The 20,126-nt window shown below is 36.8% G+C and overlaps 1 pseudogene; it reads right to left on the reverse strand.

Annotated features, from left to right (window-relative positions):
• On the reverse strand, window positions 1,286–6,742 carry LOC110266950 (annotated as a pseudogene).

Raw genomic sequence — 20,126 nt, forward strand, 5'->3', positions numbered from 1 at the left:
ACTATTCCTTTGTACAATGCTACTTAGACAAACAATTCCAATCATGAATGCAATTTTACTACGCATGTACCTTTACTTATTTTATGATATGATCTTATTATTATTATTTGTCTTTGAAGAAAATGACAATGACATATAATGAAGATATTTGCCATGCAGATAGTGCAAGTTCGCATACCATTCTCAAAAGTAATATATATTTTACTTATCTTGTACCAAAAGAAGAATGTGTTAATACAATTATTGGCTCATGCAATGTGATAGAAGGTTTCGAAAGAGCTATAATTTTATTTCTTGGAGAAACAAAATTCATAATAAATAATGCACTATTATCTACTAAGTCTCTAAGGAACTTGTTGAGTTTTAAAGATATTCGCCGAAATGGATATCATATTAAAACCATGAATGAGAAAAATCATGAGTACTTATATATCACAACTCATGATTCAAATAAAAAGGTTATATTAGAAAAGTTACCCTCACTTTCTTCTGGGTTATATTATACTAAAATCAGTGTAATTGAATCACATGCCATTGTAAACCAGAAGTTTACTAGCCCAAATAAATTCATAATTTGCTATTATCGATTGGGGTATCGTGGAACAACCATGATGCAGAGAATTATTAGAAACTCCCATGGATATTCACTAAAGAGTCAGAGAGTTCTTCAATCTAGTGAATTCTATTGTGCCGCATGTTCTGAGGAAAAGTTAATTGTAAGGCCATCACCAGTAAAAGTTAGATTTGAGCCCCTGAATTTCTAAAAAGAATTCAAGGAGATATATGTGGACCAATTCATCCACCATGTGAATTCTTTAGATACTTTATGGTCCTAATAGACTCATCCTCAAGATGATCACATGTGTGCTTATTGTATGGCTAACTGAATAAGTGTTGAACATCTAGTAGCTCATGTTCACACACAAAATGGATTAGCAGAATCACTTATTAAACGCCTATAATTAATTGCTATACCTTTACTTATGAGAACAAATCTCTCTATTTCTGTTTGGGGGTATGCGATTTTATATGCCACAACACTTATTCATTTGAAGCCAACAAGTTACCATCAGTTCTCTCCCCTGCAATTAGCTGGCCAGCATCCAAATATTTTCTATTTGAAAATATTTGGGTGTGCAATATATGTTCCTATTGTCCCACCTTCTCGCACCAAAATAGGACTTCCAAAAAAATTGGAGATTTATGTGGGATATGATTCTCCCTCTATAGTGAGGTATCTTGAGATACAAATAGGAGACTTGTTTAAAGTCCGATTTGCAGATTGTCATTTTGATGAATCAATGTTTCCAACATTGGGGGAAACGAATAAGCCACTTGAGAAAAAAATTAATTGAAATGCATCATCGTTAATGCATCTAGACCCACAATCAGGCAATGTGAACTAGAAGTTTAAAAGATTATACATTTGCAAAGAATAGCAAATGAATTACCTAATGCATTTTCTAATACAAAGAGGATAACCAAATCCTACATACCAGCTAAAAATGCTCCAATTTGAATTGATGTTCCAGTTAGACAAATGGCTACTGAAACAAGTATAGACCAGAAGCGTGGTAGACCAACTGGATCCAAAAATAAAAATCTTCGGAAAAGAAGAGAGGAATTTGATATTACCAAGACAAATGATATTTCTGTTGAAAAAGATAAAGACATAGAAGGGACACCAGTAAGTGTCCAAAATTCTGATATTGTTTTGATGCCAGAAGACGTTCAGATACCTGAAAATTGTAAAAATGATAAAATCTCGATAAATTATGTCTTTACAGGAACAAAAATATAACCGAAATAAAACAATTGTCAATAAAATATTTACATATAATGTGATATTACACATCATGCATGAAAGTAAGGATCTTGAGCCAAGAACAGTCGAAGAATATCGACAAAGGAATGATTGGCCAAAATGGGAAGAAGTTATGAAGGTTAAGTTAGACTCACTTGCAAAACATGAAGTCTTTGGACCTGTAGTCTGTATACCAGAAGATGTAAAATCTGTTGGATATACATGGGTATTTGTGAAAAACAAAATAAGAAAAATGAAGTTGTACGCTACAAAGCTCGATTTATGGCACAAGGTTTTTTACAAAGGTCCAGTATAGATTATGAAGAAACATATTCCCCTGTAGTAGATGCAATAATATTGCATTATTTGATCAGTTTATCCGCATACTATAAACTACATGTGCATCTAATAGATATGGTGACAGCTTATTTATATAGATCATTAGATCGTAATATCTATATGAAAATCCCTGAAGAACTAAAGATATCTAAACCATCCAATGAATATTCTCAGGAATTATACTCAGTCAAATTGAAAATATCTTTATATGGTCTAAAGTAATATAGACAAATGTGGTATAATTGTCTTACTGAGTATCTGGCAAAAAATGGATTCAAGAATGATGATATCTGCCCATGTGTTTTCATAAAGAAATCTGCATCTAGATTTATTATAATTGCTGTGTACGTTGATGATTTAAATATTATTGGAACCCTTAAAGAGATTCCAACAATTATAAAATCTCTAAAAGAAGAGTTTGAGATGAAAGATCTTGGAAAGACTAAATTTTGCCTCGGCCTATAGATCGGGCATATAAAAAATGGGATCTTTATTCATCAAACAACATACACAGAAAAGATCTTGAAGAGATTTTATATAGATAAGTCACATCCATTAAGTACCCCAATAATCATAAGGTCTTTGGATGTGGAAAAGGATCAATTCCGTCCTAAAGAAGAAAATGAAGATATCCTTAGTCCTGAAGTATCATATCTTAGTGCCATTAAAGCACTAATGTATCTTGCTAATAATATACAATTTGATATATCATTTGCTATGAATTTACTAGCAATGTATAGTTTCTCTCCAACCAGAAGACATTGGAATGGAATCAAACAAATCTTTTGAAATCGTCATAGAACTGTTGATATGGGCTTGTTTTATCCATATGAATCCAAGTCACAATTAGTTGGCTATGCATATGCAGGATACTTGTCTGATCCACACAAAGGAAGATTTCAAATAGGATACCTATTCACATATGGTGATGTAGCTATATCGTGGAGGTTCACAAAACAGATGATAGCAACATCATCCTCTAATAATGCTGAAATACTAGCGATACATGAAGTAAGTCACGAGTATTTTTGGCTCAGGAGTTTAATCCAATATATTCTATCATCATGTAGACTGACTAATCATAAAATAGCTCTAACTATTTGTTTGAAGATAATACAACATGCATTACTCAACTTAAGGGTGTATACATCAAAGGTGATAGAACAAAGCATATTTCTCCTAAATTCTTCTTCACTCATGATCTTCAAAATCAAAGAACAATTGATGTCTAACAAATCCACTCAAGTGATAATCTGGCAAATTTATTTACAAAGTTACTTCCAAAATCTTCCTTTAAAAGAATGGTACGTCAGATTAGAATGCGCTGATTTCGAGATATTAAATAATATTCAATAAGAGGGGGAGGATGTACTCTAATAGAAGGAAATCGTCGGTATAGAATTTTCACAAAATAATTCCGTTGAAGTATAGATCCAAACTGATGAACAACCCTCAATCAAAGTTTAATTTGTTTGTCACAAGTACAAACCCAATAAAAACTGAAAGTATTTAAACCTTGGGTCGTCTCTAAAGGAATTGCAGGGAAGTGTGCATATTATTGGTTACAGGTGTATATTTTTAGGGTTTTGGGTTTGATAGACAAGAAAATAAAACTAACAATTAAGGAATTATAAATGCTAAAAGCTACTCAAGGCAAGGATTAAGAATCAAGGTATCCTATCCTGGATCTTTGACCACAACATGGTGATTACAAAGGATTAATTCCACTTAGTTTTCCTCTAACATCGAAGGGTTAAGTCAAGTGGACATAATTGGTCCTAGAACCAATTAACAACCCTAAATTACCAATAGAACTGGACATCAATAATCTCAAGGGACCTAAATCCTCAATCACAAGCCAAGAGTACCAAAATCTACTCTAAAATCCAACCAAGCATCAAACACTTGGAAGGTATACAAGGAAAGCATGGTAAAATAGCAAGAAATATAAAATCTAAAACTACCAAATACAAGAAAACAATAATAACAACTCAATTAGACAATAAGAAATATAAAACATAAAAAATTGTATTAAAGAGAATCCAAATCCAACAATAGTGCATGAACATAAAAGTGACAAAATAAAGGAAAGAACGAGTAAAACTAAGAAAGCAAAGATGCAAGAACAATAAATTGCAAGAAAACTAAATTAAAGCAAGAAATAAATTCTAAACCTAAGAGAAATCTAACTTAAATCTATCCTAATTCTAGAGAGAAGAGAGAGCTTCTCTCTCTAGAATGAGTGACAAAATAAAGGAAAGAACGAGTAAAACTAAGAAAGCAAAGATGCAAGAACAATAAATTGCAAGAAAACTAAATTAAAGCAAGAAATAAATTCTAAACCTAAGAGAAATCTAACTTAAATCTATCCTAATTCTAGAGAGAAGAGAGAGCTTCTCTCTCTAGAATGACTTAAAGCATGTTTCTATTCTATTCTTAATTGCTCTCCCCTCCTTCCTTCTTGATTTTGGCCTCAAATAGATTCAGAAATGAGTTAGATTGGGCTTTGGCAGATGCAAAATTCGCCCCTAGCGTGCTTCATTAAGTTGGTCACGTGCTGCTTGTCACGCGTACGCAACGTCACTTGGCGAAGTTTCTTGGTCACGCGTGCGTGTCGCTATGATTTTCCTAAAACTTTATTTCTTCATGAATTCTCCACTTTACATGCTTTTTCTTCACTTCTTCAATCCAATTCTTGCCTTCTAAGCCTGAATTCAATCAACAAACATATCAAGGCATCGAATGGGATTAAAGTGAATTAAAATTAGCAATTTTAAGGCCTAAAAAGCATGTTTTTACTCTTAAACACAATTTAGGAGAAATTCACAAAACCATGCTATTTCTTTGAATAATGTGAGAAAAGTTGATAAAATCCACCAAATTCAATACAAGATAAACCATAAAATTGTGGTTTATCATACTCCTTTTTTCTTGGTCAGGTTTTTTATCCTTATATTAGGTTTTTTTTGACAAGGTTTTCAACAAGGTAGTCCTCGTCACAAAGGATATTGTACACTTTTTTCTTCACTAGAGCTTTTTTCCATTAGGTTTTTCTTTAGTAAGGTTTTAATAAGGCATAATCTTAAATGGACATCCAAGGAGAATGTTGTGATATGGATGTCCATGACTTTTTTTCACAATATGGGCAGCTCAATTTTTCAATGTTGGGAGGCTCAGGTTATCAAGACAGATTGAAATTAATGAGGTTTGAAAATAATGACCCTCGTTAGTGTATAAATAGAATAGCGTAGTTTGAGACAAATGACACACAATATCAATATAAAACACCTCTGTCTCCTTGTATAAATGTACGCTATAACATATTAGTGAATATATATGAATCATCTCAGTTATATTGAGATAATAATATTAGTGAATATTAATACTAGAATTCTCTATGTAACTACAAAATTTTTGCTGTTTTATGGCGGTTTTTTTCTTATTTTATGGCAGTTAAAAACCCTACAGATAGGTTTGTGAGAGTTTCTCAAACCTCTAAATTGGAGGTGCCACGAGCTTATTTGTGGCGGTTTTACAAAATCGCTAGGACTTCATTCAGTGGCAGTTTAAAACCCCCACAAACATAATATTCAATTTAAAAAATGCCACAAACTGAACAACAGTAATCGTTTACAGAATTAGAAAAACCATGCCACACAATATTAGCATCATTTAAATTCAAAATGACACTAATTAAAGCACTAAAATACATAATAAGATGAGAAATAATAAATAATAAAATTAGAATTATGTCAAAAAATATCTATTCCAAATCGTAATACATATGCAAATCAAGGATTCTCCCATCAATTCATTCTTTCTTTCACCTCCTTTAATACAAGGAGCAACCTCTTATTAGTGGCATAACCAAGCTAAATAGAATATTCACAGTATGGAAGAAAGAAACCATACCATTTTTGGTTGTGAATGTCCTCCTGTATGTGTTGACATACTTCTTCACATCATCTTCCTTGAAAAGGTTGAACAGCTTATGGATTTTGGAGGCTCTCTTTGGACCCTCATCCTTGGCTTTTCAATGTTTGTCAGGCCTGGTAAATCATTGTCACCCTTCTTCACAATTACCAAGTTCAGAACTGAGAGGTCTTGAATACGAAAAAATTAAAACGCAAAACACATGACTTGAATGAATGCTCTATACATTATGCAGGCTATACTAAATGTCATTATAATCTTAAACTCAAAGCAAATTAAAAGAGACATATAATAGTGTAGTGTATTATCTCTATGGAGTAAGAGGCGAATGCGATAATGGGGTCAATACTCCTTGCTTCATTGGAATTCCTTGTTTGTCACAACCTCTAGTGATCTTGTAGATGTGGCCTTTGAATTCTTGTTGGTAGAACAACAACGAAGATGATTATGACAATCTCAAAATTGCTTAACAAAAATTTCAGCACACCTCACCCAAAGCATCACCAAGAACCTCTTGTGAGATTCTCTTGTCCCAAAATGCTCACCTATAATACAAAGTAGAGATTACAACTTCTGGTCATCATCAATATCGAGCTTCTTTTGGCATCCAGTGGTGGGATTTGCAATGTTGAACAGAAAAAGCAAAATGTATACAACAGCAAGTTTGATTCAATCATGTCACCTATGGTTTTAAAAATTTCAAAGGATATGATAAGAATCTGGTGTACTTAAAGATGAGGTTCATATTGAATCATTATTATATGTCCAATTTTGGTTCTCTTTTGGCCTTAGAACACTTTGTTGAGGAAATATAAATCAGGTTGGGGAAAAGGTTTACTGATTTTATTTTCAATAGCAATCCTCAATCTGAATAATCATGTGAGATGTCCAAAGTATGTTTAGTTCAGTATCTTTAGTACAACTACATTGCTTCAATCAACCTCCTTTGTGGTCCATGACAATGCTGCTTACAGTAAAATTTGTGTCACTTCTTGGAATCAAATTTCATCTACAATCATTTAAACCAAGATACAATAAGATACATAATTAAATAATTTATCAAAAGCCTAAAATCCAACGAAGAGATCAGACTATAATTTTGAGCTACTTGAATGTTTAGAAAATTAGATTCTAAACTTTATAGTAAGCACAAAAAAATAAAGAAACATGAGTTATAGAAAATTAGGAATTTAAAAATCCTAAATTGAGGAGAAATATGAAAAGATGTAAAAAGACCTAATGTAGCACTGGTGGATGGACTTGGCCATGTCGGACTTGAAGAAAAGAATATGGAGGCGGCACTCGAGGAAGTTCTCGAGGGTGAGAGAAAGGATGTAATTGAGTTTGTTTTGTGTCTCATTGAGGATGTTGTAACGGAACATCCTCAGAGGCTTAGGCGTTGCGACCAAATCTAGAGAGGCGATAAACCGCGACAAAAATGGTAGCAACGACGGCGAGGCGAGCTCTCTCTCTGAATCTCTCTGTTTCGCTCTTCTCTCAGATATCCTTAGTTAGTGGCACTGAGTCCACACACAAATTGTGCTCCGAATGCTTCACATCCACCAAAGCAAAAGCAAAACAAGCAGAAGAACTTGCCGGGGAAGACGATGCAACATCGATTGATGTTGGCTCCGGCACGATGGCGCATTGATGTAGGCTCAAATGCGAGTGAGTCAGCGGTGGTGGAAGGAGTTGGAGATGAGGCATCACTATGTTTCTCCTCCATTAAAATAAAAAAAATTATGATTAGGGTTTTGGAGTTTCACTATTCTTATTATTTCGGTGTGTTCATTTTATCTGGGTGGGTGTTTTAATCATGCATAAATAGCAGAAGTTTGTTGATAATTATGGAGGGAGGTTTGATAAATTTCCATAAATAAATTATTTTATAGAGATTTTTAAAAACTTCCATTAAAAAAATTCCACAAATAAGTAAATATACTGTAATGGTATATATTTCTTAATTTTTTAAATATTTGTTTGATTGTAATTTGTTTAGGATATATTATTGTGAAAACTCAGCTCATCCAAGCTTGTGTCGATGAGAATGTGCGAAGGAAAAGAAATAAGAAATGCAGATCAAAAGAGAAGAGACGAGAATTTAGGAAAGAACAAAAATAGAATTCCAGAACTTGGTTAAAAGTGATTGATCTCAAAATATTATGCAATAAAATTGATTTATATACAATTCATCTAATTATGGTTAAGCTATACTAGAGTTAATCCAGCTGACTAATAATGGTTAAAATGTAACAAACTACATTACAAACTCTAGCTATGATATGTAAGACCCAAAAAAAAATAAATAATTAAATAATTAATAAAGGTAAGAAAGAAAAGTTAAAAGATTTAAAATTTATAATTGAAAAAAAATAAAAATATTTAAGATACGAATTAAAACACTTATCTTAAAGATTTTGGCCTTAGATTGGGCCAAATAGGGAGAAATTGAATTGGGCGTCACTTGGACCCAAGGCCCATGACTTATAAACCCCTACTCACTCAAAACACACTCATTTTACACCAAAGAGAGAGGGATCCATGGATAGAAGAGGAGGAAAAGAGAGGATGCCCTAGCCACTATTCACTTAACACATTCAAATCCACATAACTTCCGATCCGAAGCTCCGATCGATGACCCGTTTGCGGCTACGCGTTACTCTCGACTTTCTCTTTGATTCTATACTACTTTTAAGGTGAGTACTCCCAAGAACCTTGAGCCATTCTTTATTCTCCCATTCAATTCGCATTTTAGTTGAGTGTGTGTTGAAAGATTGTGATTTTGATGCTTTAGGGAAAGCTCAAGCACAATTTCTAGTGGGGTTTTAACCCATGAACACGTGGCTTAAGGTAAGAGAACTTTTTTCCCTTTGATTTCCCTTTTATGAGCAAACCCTAGTTTGAAATGTTAAAATAATTGATGTAATTAGATAATATGGAATAACTTGGGTACTTGGTTGATCTTGGTGTGAATTTGGCGCTTGAATTTATTGCGGAGCACTTGGTGGAAGCTTGGTGCCATTGATTGAGACTTGGGTGTGATAGAGAAGAGAATCAAAGTTGTGTGAAACCGCCGTCAATAAGGTACGGGTTTTAATTTTGGGTAGACATTATGTAAAGTTATGTGAAAACCTAGGTTAATTGCCTTAAGATAGGATAGAATGGAGATGGTTGGTTTATGATTGACTAATTGTTGTGATATAGTGTGAATTTGAGAAATGAGTATGTTTGAGTTGAATATGTATTGTGCTTGGATAAATGTTGTGGTTGATTGCCTTTGAAATACTTTGATACAAAAATTGGGGCAGAGGCCGTGATAAGGTGAGGTATCCCCTATTTGGTAAGTTATGGTAAGTTGATAAGCACCATATTGTGAATTATTGTGAAATTGATAAGAATTGGTTGAACAATTGATTGTTTGATTTTGATTATTGGTGGAATAAATGTTGGAATGGATTGATGGTATTGAATTGGGTTGATTAGGTTTGGAATGATTTGAATTGATAATTGTATAAAAAAAATGGTGCCTAGAATTAGGTTAGGTTGTTTTGAAAGTAGCAAATTTGAGAATTTGTGAAATTGACAATTATGCAAAAATTGGTAAAAATAGATTTTTGACCAACTTTGATAGGCAATAACTTGTCGCTCGAAGCTTGAAATTTAATGAACTTTACCTTAAATTAAAGATGATGATGAGAGCTTTAAAAGAATGGAGAAAAACAGAGTTTTGTAGCAAACGTTCTTCACATTTGAAAATTGGTGTAAAAAACTGAAATTGCAGAGTTTGCAGAAAACCAGCAAAACTGGCTAGTGTGCGCGCGCACAGAAGCGTGCGTGCGCACCACTCAAAGTGAGTGATGCAGCTTGTGTGTACGCACGAGGGATGCATACGCATGAGTCAGGAAAAGTTACAACTTGCACACACCTGTTTTTTCAAAATCCTATTTTTGACTGTTCCACCTTTCTGGCGAGGTTGTAACCCCCTCTAACCTCTGTATGGAGTTGAATAACTGATAATTAAGTCTTGAATACACTGGGGAGTGATACAAAAAATTAGATTGAACTATTACATATTTTCGGATAAACACTTAGTTAACCGGATAAAATGTTGTGTGGATGATGGTTTTGTCCTGCCCGCGGTAAGGACAGTGGTTTCATCCTGCTCACAGAATAATGAGGTCGATTGTTAATGAATGAATGGGGTTAATAAATCTAATAACTTGTGAAATTGATTAAATTAATAATTATTGATTAATTACCTAGGTAAGATGCAAGTATTGAGGTTTGTCCCACTTGCTTTGGGTTAGGATTTAAGGCACCTGGATAAGATGCATGGATCATGGCTCTGTCCCATTTGCTCTAGGTTAAGTGGGAATGGTGGCCTTGTCCCACCCACAGGGAGGACGGTGGTATTATCCTACTCATAAGAAAATAGAATTGATTACTTGATAAAGAATTGAGGATAACGAATCTAAGTTTGATAAATTGATAAAAAGATGAGGGTTAATGAGTTTAATAACTTACGAAATTGCTAAAAGACCTTGATATTGATTGATTATGGCCTAAATGGCTGGATTGACAAGGACGGAGGTTTGTAATGCTTGCAAGGCAAGGTCGTGGGTTTTGTCCTGCTTACGTTATTAGTGTTGTGAGGACAGTGGTTGCATCCCGCTCACGAATAGGCAAGTTGAGGTTGAGGATTCCCTCCCTTGCTGTGATAAACAAGTTGAGGATGAAGGATTCCTTCTCTTGTTGTGATGTGGAATTGGGGAAGGTGGTAGGACACTCTTCCTCGTTTTATTCCCTCGCTTCTCTTTAATTATGATTTGTTGGATGTGGAAAAGGTGGTAGGGCACTCTCTCTTGATGTATTCCCCCACATTCGCTCTGTCTGCAGGGTTGTAGGGCACTAATCCCTCGATCTGTATGGCACGACTTCACAGGGAAAGGTGGTAGGGCACACTCCCTCGATTTATTTCCCCTGATGACTGCCTCCAAGAGAAGGTGGTAGGGCATACTCCCTCGATTATATGCCTCCTGAAGATGCGCAACAGAAAAACGATATCTAGGATAGTGATGAATCCATATTTGATGATAATTTTGGTTGAAATTGAGTGGATTTCATCATATAAACCTGCACTTATTCCCTTAAATAGCATGCTTTTGAGCTTTCCTCCTAAATTGTGCTTGATTATGAAAACATGCTCTTTTGTGTCTAATTTAGCCTATTTTATTCTGTTTACCTTTCATTCGATACCTTGATGTTGTTTATGAGTAATTTCAGATGTATAAGGTAGGAATGGCTTGGTGAGAATGGAAGAGAAGCATGCAAGGAGGAGGAAGCATGAAGAATTAAAGGAGAAGAGCAAAGCGACGTGTGTGTATGCACAGACCTGCGTCCGTATGCATAGGTACCAAAGCAGAGCAAAGCGTGCGCGCACGCAGCATCTTGCGCGTCGCACGATCATCCAAAGCATCGCAAAGTGTGCGTGCGCACAACCAGAGATTTTGGCCGAGTGTGCGTGTGCACACGTCTGTGCGTACGCACAAGTACCTGCACATGCCTTCATTAAAAATGCACATGACTCACATTTTTGATGGATTGGAGGCCCAATTCTGAAGCCAATAGCTCATAATAGAGGGGGAAAACATGGGAAAACCATACCATACCATAGGATATCATTAGAATAGTTTTAGGAGTAGTATTAGGAGACTTTAGTGTAGTTTTTCTCTAAGTTTTCTCTCAACTCCATTAGGGTTTTTATTAGGGTTTTACATTTCAAGTGCCATTTCTATTTTTGATCTGGAATTTTGTTAGCCTCCATTGTAAGTATTTCTTAATTACTACTCTTTATAGTTACAATTTTTATACTCTTTCTTGTAATTAAAGTCTTAGTGTTAATATATATTTTTTGCAATTTTGATTTCTTGTTGATGCTTTTGATGATTGATGATTATTACATGCTTGGTTGAGTTGTTATTGTTGCTTTTGATCATTTGTTACTCATAGTTTCAAGCATTTTCTTAATTTTACCTTGATTTGCATTTGTGCTCACCAAGTGTTTGTAGAAATGTCAATTTTGATTATAGGCTAAATTTCCACCTCTTGACTTGGGAAAAATGAGCCATTGGGTTCCTAGAGTTGGAATGTCCAACATTTAGTTATAATTCTTGGATTGTTAATTGTTCTTGTTTCCACTAATGCTAACTTGTTGCTAAGGTAATTAGCAAGTGAGTTAGGATTTGGGGATTGGGAACAATTATGCTTACTTGACTTATTCTCCGATGTGAGGGTTAAATAAGTGAGATTAATTCATTATAATTGTCATAATTGTGGTTCCAACAAGGAAAGGAGCCCTAGCTCATCCTAAGCCAAGATTTCATTTATGTTTTAAATCACACACACATACATACATCAATCACTTTCGTTGCGTACTTGTTTATATTACATAGTTAGTTCTTTAATTCCTTTATTAGTTCATTACTTGCAATTTTGAATGTTCTTTTATTTCTTTAATTGTTTATATCTTCATGAAAAATCTTTTTGCCTTCACAACCGAAATTGTGCACTCATTGGTCACTAGGTCCTTGGGAGACGACCCGAAAATTAAAACTCCCGGTTTATATTTATTTTGAATTGTGACATCTTTTGTCCTTCCAAACTTTGATGGGGAGTTGATTGTCGGTTGGGACTATGCTACCAACGAAATGATCCCTATTTTGAGGAAAAATTCCTAACCGGCGATAACGGCCCCACCAAGTTTTTGGCGCCGTTGCCGGGGATTACTAAGTGCAATGTATGCTATAGTTTTGGTTGTCGTGAATATGTGAATAGTTTGAATGCTTGAATTTTGCTTATTACTTGACACTAATTGGTAGATGGTACCTCTATCTAATTAGTAGTAGTAGTTATTGACTTTTAGGTTATTTTTGTTTATTTCCTTATTCTAGTTTTGCTTTTGGTAATTGCATGTTTTCATTGATTCCTCAGTTGAATGACACGGCCCGAGCTTGGCCCCTTTTGACCCTGAAATAGAAAGGACTTTAACACATCTTAGGCAAGCTCGGCGCCAGTTAGCATTCGTGCATAGTGAATCGAACTCTCTTGAAGAGCAAACCGGTTCACCATCACCTTCTAACCTTGATCCTCATTCTTCACTTAACGAGGGAACCTTGTATTCTTCTGTTGGAAGTGCTGAAATTTTTTTGAGTGAATTAGGTGACAACACTATGGTGGATCCACCTCGGAGAATTACTTTGAAGGAGGCTGGAGTGCCGGACATTACTTTGCAACCAGTGCAAGTTTGGTACCCAGATCTAGATGCCAATTTTGAGCTCAAGACGGGTATGATCAACCTGCTACCAAAATATAATGGGCTACCGGGAGAAGACCCTCTCAAGCACTTGAAGGATTTTCAAGTTGTGTGCTCTTCTGCAAGAAGACATGGGTCAGATGAGATAGTGGTTATAGTTTTCGCTTTCCCTTTTTCACTAGAGGAAAAAGCGAAAGAATGGTTTTACACTCAACCGGAGGAGGTGATTTCTAATTAGAATTTGTTGCGCAAGGAGTTCCTTGAGAAGTTTTACCCACCTCAAAAGACGGATCGTCTAAGGAAGGAAATCTCTTGCATCATGCAAAGAGATGGAAAGACCCTTTATGAATATTGGGAAAGGTTCAAAAAGTTGTTGGAAGCTTGTCCTTACCACTGCATTGATGAATTAGTGTTCATAAGTTACTTTTTCCAAGGGATGATTCCCCAAGACAAGCTTATTCTTGATGCCTCAAGTAGAGGATCTCTCACTAAGAACAAAACCGCATCGGAAGCTTAAAAAGTCATTGCGGATTTGGCGGATTCGACTCAACATTTAAGGTCAAGAAATAACCAAAGGCTATAGGTGAAGTCTCACCTTCTGGTGATGCTATCTTGACTAAGACGCTCGGTGAGATGACAATCATGTTAAGGCAGCTCACTCAAGGCCAACAAATTCTACAAGTGTTGTTATCCCCTCTGCCCCAACCTCCTAGAATTAAAGGACCTCCTAGATCTTGTGGTATTTGTGCTTGTAACAGTCACTACACCGATGAGTGCCCTCAAATCCAAGAGGACAACACATTGGCAGTGGCAAATTCTTACCCACAAAGATTAAGGCAATCAAGGATCTCATCATTATGGAGGGAACCAAAGTCAAGGATAGAGAGATAACTCCCATCAAATATGGAATCAACCATCTCAAGCTCAACCTTATTCCAACCAACAAGTCTATTATCACCAACCTTCACAAGGCCAACAACCTTACCCTCAACCACCATAACCTATCTACCCACCATACCAACCACAAAGCCCACCTCATACCCAACCCAATCAACAACCACATTCCCAACATCAATCAAGGTATATACCACCACACACTAGGCCTAACCTCACCCAAAATAATCAAATCCCCTCTCCAAGTCAACCTCACATGAACGATTCACTTCAAAGTTTCATGCAAGAGCAAAGGGAGTTTCATAAGAAGCAAGAAACGTACATGGCAACCATTGCCGAAACTTTATCCGTTTGACTCTTTCTCCTTCAGCCACTCAAAATGCCCATCAAGCTTCCACCTCTAGTGGTCTACCTTCTCAACCCCAACCAAACTCAAAGGGAAGCATTAATGCTATCACCCTTAGGAGTGGTATCAAGTTAGATGAAGTTGGTCTTGAGCCTACAAGTTTGAGCAAGGAACCCCACGATGAGGAAATAGAAGAAGAAGTGGAAGTGATGAGAGATGAGGAAGAAAATATTGCAAGAGGTGAGGAAGAACCATCAAAGGTCAAAGAGCCTAAAAGGAAGAACCCTCTTGAAGAGCCTACACCAATTCCTTTTCCAACATTGGCTAAAAAAGCAAAGAAGCATGAAGGCCTTGACCCCAATGTAGTGGAGATTTTCAAGAATGTGAAAGTTACCGTTCTTCTTTTTCAAGCCATTCAACAAGTGCCAAAGTATGCAAAATTCCTCAAGGATGTGTGCACCCATAAGGACAAGATTGGTGAGCTAAACAAGAGTCCGGTAAATGACTTTATCTCTTATCTCATTCCGGAAAAGTGTAATGATCCCGGTCCATGTTTGGTAACTTGTGTGATTGGTGGGATGGAGTTCATGGATTGCATGTGTGATTTGGGAGCGTGTGTAAGCATTATGCCCCCTCCCTATCTATGAGAAGTTGAACTTGTCACCATTGAAGAGGTCCGGAGCAAGATTTGTGTTGACGGATAAAAGCATTGTGTCAGTTGTCAGAATTGCTGAGAATGTGTTGGTCAATATCCAAGGGTTGCTCTTTCCGATAGACTTTCATATCTTGGAAACCCCTCCAATTGATTCAGACAAGCCATCCTCTATTCTCCTTGGGAGACCATTTTTGAAGATGTCCCGATTCAAGTTGGATGCATATTCGGGAGCTTACTCATTTGAGGCCGATGGAAAAATAGTGAAGTTTACTTTGGATGGATCCAAGAAGCCTACTCTTGAAGGCTACTCTATCTTTGGTTGTGACTTAATTGAAGATCAAGTGATTGAACCTAGTAAGGAGCAGGAAGAAGAAAAGCATGCCAAGGAGTTGGAGATTTTCCTCTTTGGAGAGGTTCCAAATGCTCAATAAACTCATGCAAGTCCAACTTAGGACTCTAAACCAAAGCGCTAGGTGGGAGACACGCCACCATGGTAACATTATTCTAACCCTTCTTCTTTTGCTTATAGTTCTTAGATTTAATTTCTTTCTTGTGCTATGTTGATTAGTATAGGATTGGTTTAGTTTTTTAGTTAGATAGGTTAAATTGCTTGTGGATCATGAATATTTGAATGCTTGTATGATTGGGGTTGAAATGTTGATTTCACTAAGGCTTAGTACCTTAGTTTTAGAGAGAAAAATTTTTGGAACAGGGCATCTGTGCGTATGCACACTCTTGTGTGTGCGCACATAACTTCAATTTTCAGCGTCCTGTGCGTGTGCACCAGCCTGTACGTGCGCACACTCTTGTGCCCTCTGTTCGTAGCGCCAGCACAGCCTGTGCGTGGGCGCTCTCCTGTTTCCTTTGATCTGTGCGTGCGCATCTTCTTGTGAGTACGCACACATGCCTCCTTTCGCACACTTTGTGCGAGCGCACAGGCGTGTGCGCCCGCACGCCAACTTGCACCCTCTCTGCTGGGAGCGTTGGCACAGCCTGTGCGCGTGAACCCCTTTTGTTTTCACCCCTATGCGTGCGCATAGACCTGTGTGCGCACGCGCACATATCCCTTGCCCAAGAAATTGCAAAGTATTTAAGAAAAAAAATTCTGTACATAGTAGCATATGAAATGAAAAGTTAAATAAAGGATGTATATGTTTGTGTTGAGGAAAATAAAATGAATGAGTAGATGTGAGATAGGAGATAAATGGGTAGTTAGGTAGTTTTGTTATGTGTATATAGGATGGTATAAGATTAGGTGGTCACTTGAGCTAATCAAAGATATAATTCACTAAGTCCACTTAACCATATTAATCCCACTTTAATCCTAGCCCCATTACAACCCTCCAAAGACCTCATGATATTTGTTTTTCATGCATCAAATATTAGTTGATTGTTAGATGACTTGCAAATCTTTGAAAGACACGATTAAAGGAGAATTGAGTGATTAAGCCCTAAACACTGAGCGAATAGAGTGAATACACACCCAGTGAGGGGTTCGATCGCTCAGTTCTATGTTCTTATTCCTTATATTGTATCTTCTTGCAAGTTGTTTGTTGTTACTTTTGAAAATCTCAACTCAATTCTTTGGACATTGATCATAATGCATTTACTCTTTGCCTTGGCCTTAAGGCTTTCTTAGAATTGATTGAAATTTCATGGTTTGTTCCTACCAAATTTTAGTAGAGTAGATATTAGTAAGTAATATCTAGGATAGTTGCATGCATTTAGGTAGTACATAGAATAAATTGTTTTCCCCTTCATTCATCTCCTTTTAATGTAATTAGCATGAGGACATGCTAGTGTTTAAGTGTGGGAGAATTTATGAATCCATATTTGATGATGATTTTTAGTTAAAATTGAGTGGATTTCATCATATAAACCTGCACTTATTCCCTTAAATAGCATGCTTTTGAGCTTTCCTCCTAAATTGTGCTTGATTATGAAAACATGCTTTTTTGTGCCTAATTTAGCCTATTTTATTCCATTTACCTTCCATTCGATACCTTGATGTTGTTTGTGAGTGATTTCAGATGTATAAGGTAGGAATGGGTTGGTGAGAATGGAAGAGGAGCATGCAAAGAGGAGGAAGCACGAAGAATCAAAGGAGAAGAGCAAAGCGATGTGTGCGTACGCACAAACCTGCGTGCGTACGCACAGGTACCAAAGCAGAGCGAAGTGTGCGCGCGTGCAGCATCTTGCGCGTCGCACGATCATCCAAAGCATCGCAAAGTGTGCGTGTGCACAACCTCTTGTGCATGCGCACAACCAGAGATTTTGGCCGAGTGTGCGTGCACACACGTCTGTACGTACGCACAAGTACCCGAACATGCCTTCATTAAAAATGCACGTGACTCGCATTTTTGATGGATTGGAGGCCCAATTCTAAAGCCAGTAGCTCATAATGGAGGGGGAAAACATGGGGAAACCATACCATACTGATGAGCGGATATTTTATACGCTTTTTGGGGTTAATTTCATATAGTTTTTAGTATATTCTAGTTAGTTTTTAGTTTATCATGAGTCTCTAAACTCCATTGTTGGGGGTGAGGAGCTCTGCTGTGTCTCGATGAATTAATGCAAGTATTTCTGTTTTCCATTCAAACATGCGTGTTCCTATCTAAGATATCCATTTGCGCCTAACTATGGAGAAGGTGATGATCAGTGACACTCATCACCTTCCTCAATCCATGAATGTGTGTCTTACAATCACCTCCGTTCTACATCAGATTGAATGAATATCTCTTAGATTCCTTAATCAGAATCTCCGTGGTATAAGCTAGATTGATGGCGGCATTCATGAGAATCCGGAAAGTCTAAACCTTGTATGTGGTATTCCGAGTAGGATTCTGGGATTGGATGGCTGTGACGAACTTCAAACTCACGAGTGCTGGGCGTAGTGACAGACGCAAAAGGATAGTAAATCCTATTCCGGTACAACTGAGAACCTGCAGATGATTAGCCGTGTGGTGACAGCGCACCTGGACCCTTTTCACTGGAAGGATGGATGGTAGCCTTTGACAACGGTGATCCACCAACACGCAGCTTGCCATAGGAGGACGTGCGTGCGTGAATCAGAAGACAGAGGAAAGCAGAGATTCAGAAGACAAAGCATCTCCAAAACTCCAACATATTCTCCATTACTGCATAACAAGTAACCTTTAACCCATGCTCTCTTGTTTATTCGCAATTCAACTGATAAATATAATTAACTTCCTGACTAAGAATTGCAAGATAACCATAGATTGCTTCAAACCAACAATCTCCGTGGGATTCGACCCTTACTCACGTAAGGTATTACTTGGATGACCTAGTGCACTTGCTGGTTAGTGGTACGAGTTGTGAAAAGTGTGATTCACAATTCGTGCACCAAGTTTTTGGCGCCGTTGTCGGGGATTGTTCGTGTTTGGATAACTAACGGTTTATTTTGTTGCTTAGATTAGGAAAAATTTCTCTTTTTTTGTTTAGAGTCTCTTATTATTGTCGTGTTAAAATTTTAGAATCCTTATTTTCTTTTTAAAATCTTTTTCAAAAATCTTTTTTTTCTTTTAAATCTTGTGCCGAACTTTAAGTTTGGTGTTTTCTTGTTGATTTTTCTTAAAATTTTCGAAAATTTATTTTGATTTTCTAAAAATTTTAAGTTTGGTATTCTTCCTTCATGTTCTTGTGTTCTTGTGAGTCTTCAAAGTGTTCTTGAGTTTTCCTTGTGTCTTAATCTTAAAATTTTTAAGTTTGGTGTTCCTTGGTGTTTTTTTTATTCAGATGCTGAAAAAGGACTGCAGATGCTGTTGGATTATGACCTCCCTGCACTTAAAATGGATTTTTTAGAGCTATAGAAACCCAATTGGTGCGCTCTTAATTGCGTTGGAAAGTAGACCAGGAGGACTCTGGGGTCATATTCTAACCCCTCTACTGCATCATATGGGAGTAGCATCTGCATACCCTCCATTGGAGTCAGTAGCTTTGAGTTGAATCCTCAGCTCATTATCATGGTGCAGCAAAGTTGCCAGTATTCCGGTCTTCCACAAGAAGAACCTACAGAGTTTCTGGCACAATTTCTACAGATTGCTGACACAGTACATGATAAAGAAATAGATCAGGATGTCTACAGACTATTACTGTTTTTATTTGCTATAAAAGATGAAGTTAAGAGGTGGTTGAATAACCAACCTAAGGCCAGCATAAGGACATGGAAACAGCTGACAGAAAAATTCCTGAATCAATACTTTCTCCCAAAATGGATGACACAGCTAAGGTTGGACATCCAAGGCTTTAAACAAGGAGATAGTGAATCTCTTTATGATGCCTGGGAGAGATACAGAGAGATGCTACGAAAATTCCCCTCTGAAATGTTTTCAGAGTGGGTTCAGTTAGACATCTTCTACTATGGGCTTGCAGAAGGAGCTCAGATGTCTCTAGATTACTCAGCTGGTGGATCTATCCACATGAGAAAGACAATTGAAGAGGCTCAAGAGCTCATTGATACAGTTGCCAAGAATCAGCATCTGTACCTAAGTAGTGACCCTTCCATGAAAGAAGAGGTTAAAACAGCAACTGCTGAACTCAGTCCTGTGAAACAAGCTGCTGAATTCAATCAGCAATTGGACTTTCTAACAAAGCAGTTAGCCGAATTCAAAGATAGACTACAAGAGACAAGGATGGCTAATATACATATGGAAGAACAGTTTAAGCAAACAAAGCAGCAGCTATCAAAGCAAATAGCAGAAGAATGCCAAGCAGTTCAACTAAGAAGTGGGAAAACATTAAATACCCCACCTCAAGGAAGAAAACAGCCAAGGAATGAGCAAACCACCCAAAATTCACCTGAGGACAGTAAGAGCCCAGG

This window comes from Arachis ipaensis, chromosome B09 (genome assembly GCF_000816755.2).
Source record: "Arachis ipaensis cultivar K30076 chromosome B09, Araip1.1, whole genome shotgun sequence".
NCBI classification, from domain to species: domain Eukaryota; kingdom Viridiplantae; phylum Streptophyta; class Magnoliopsida; order Fabales; family Fabaceae; genus Arachis; species Arachis ipaensis.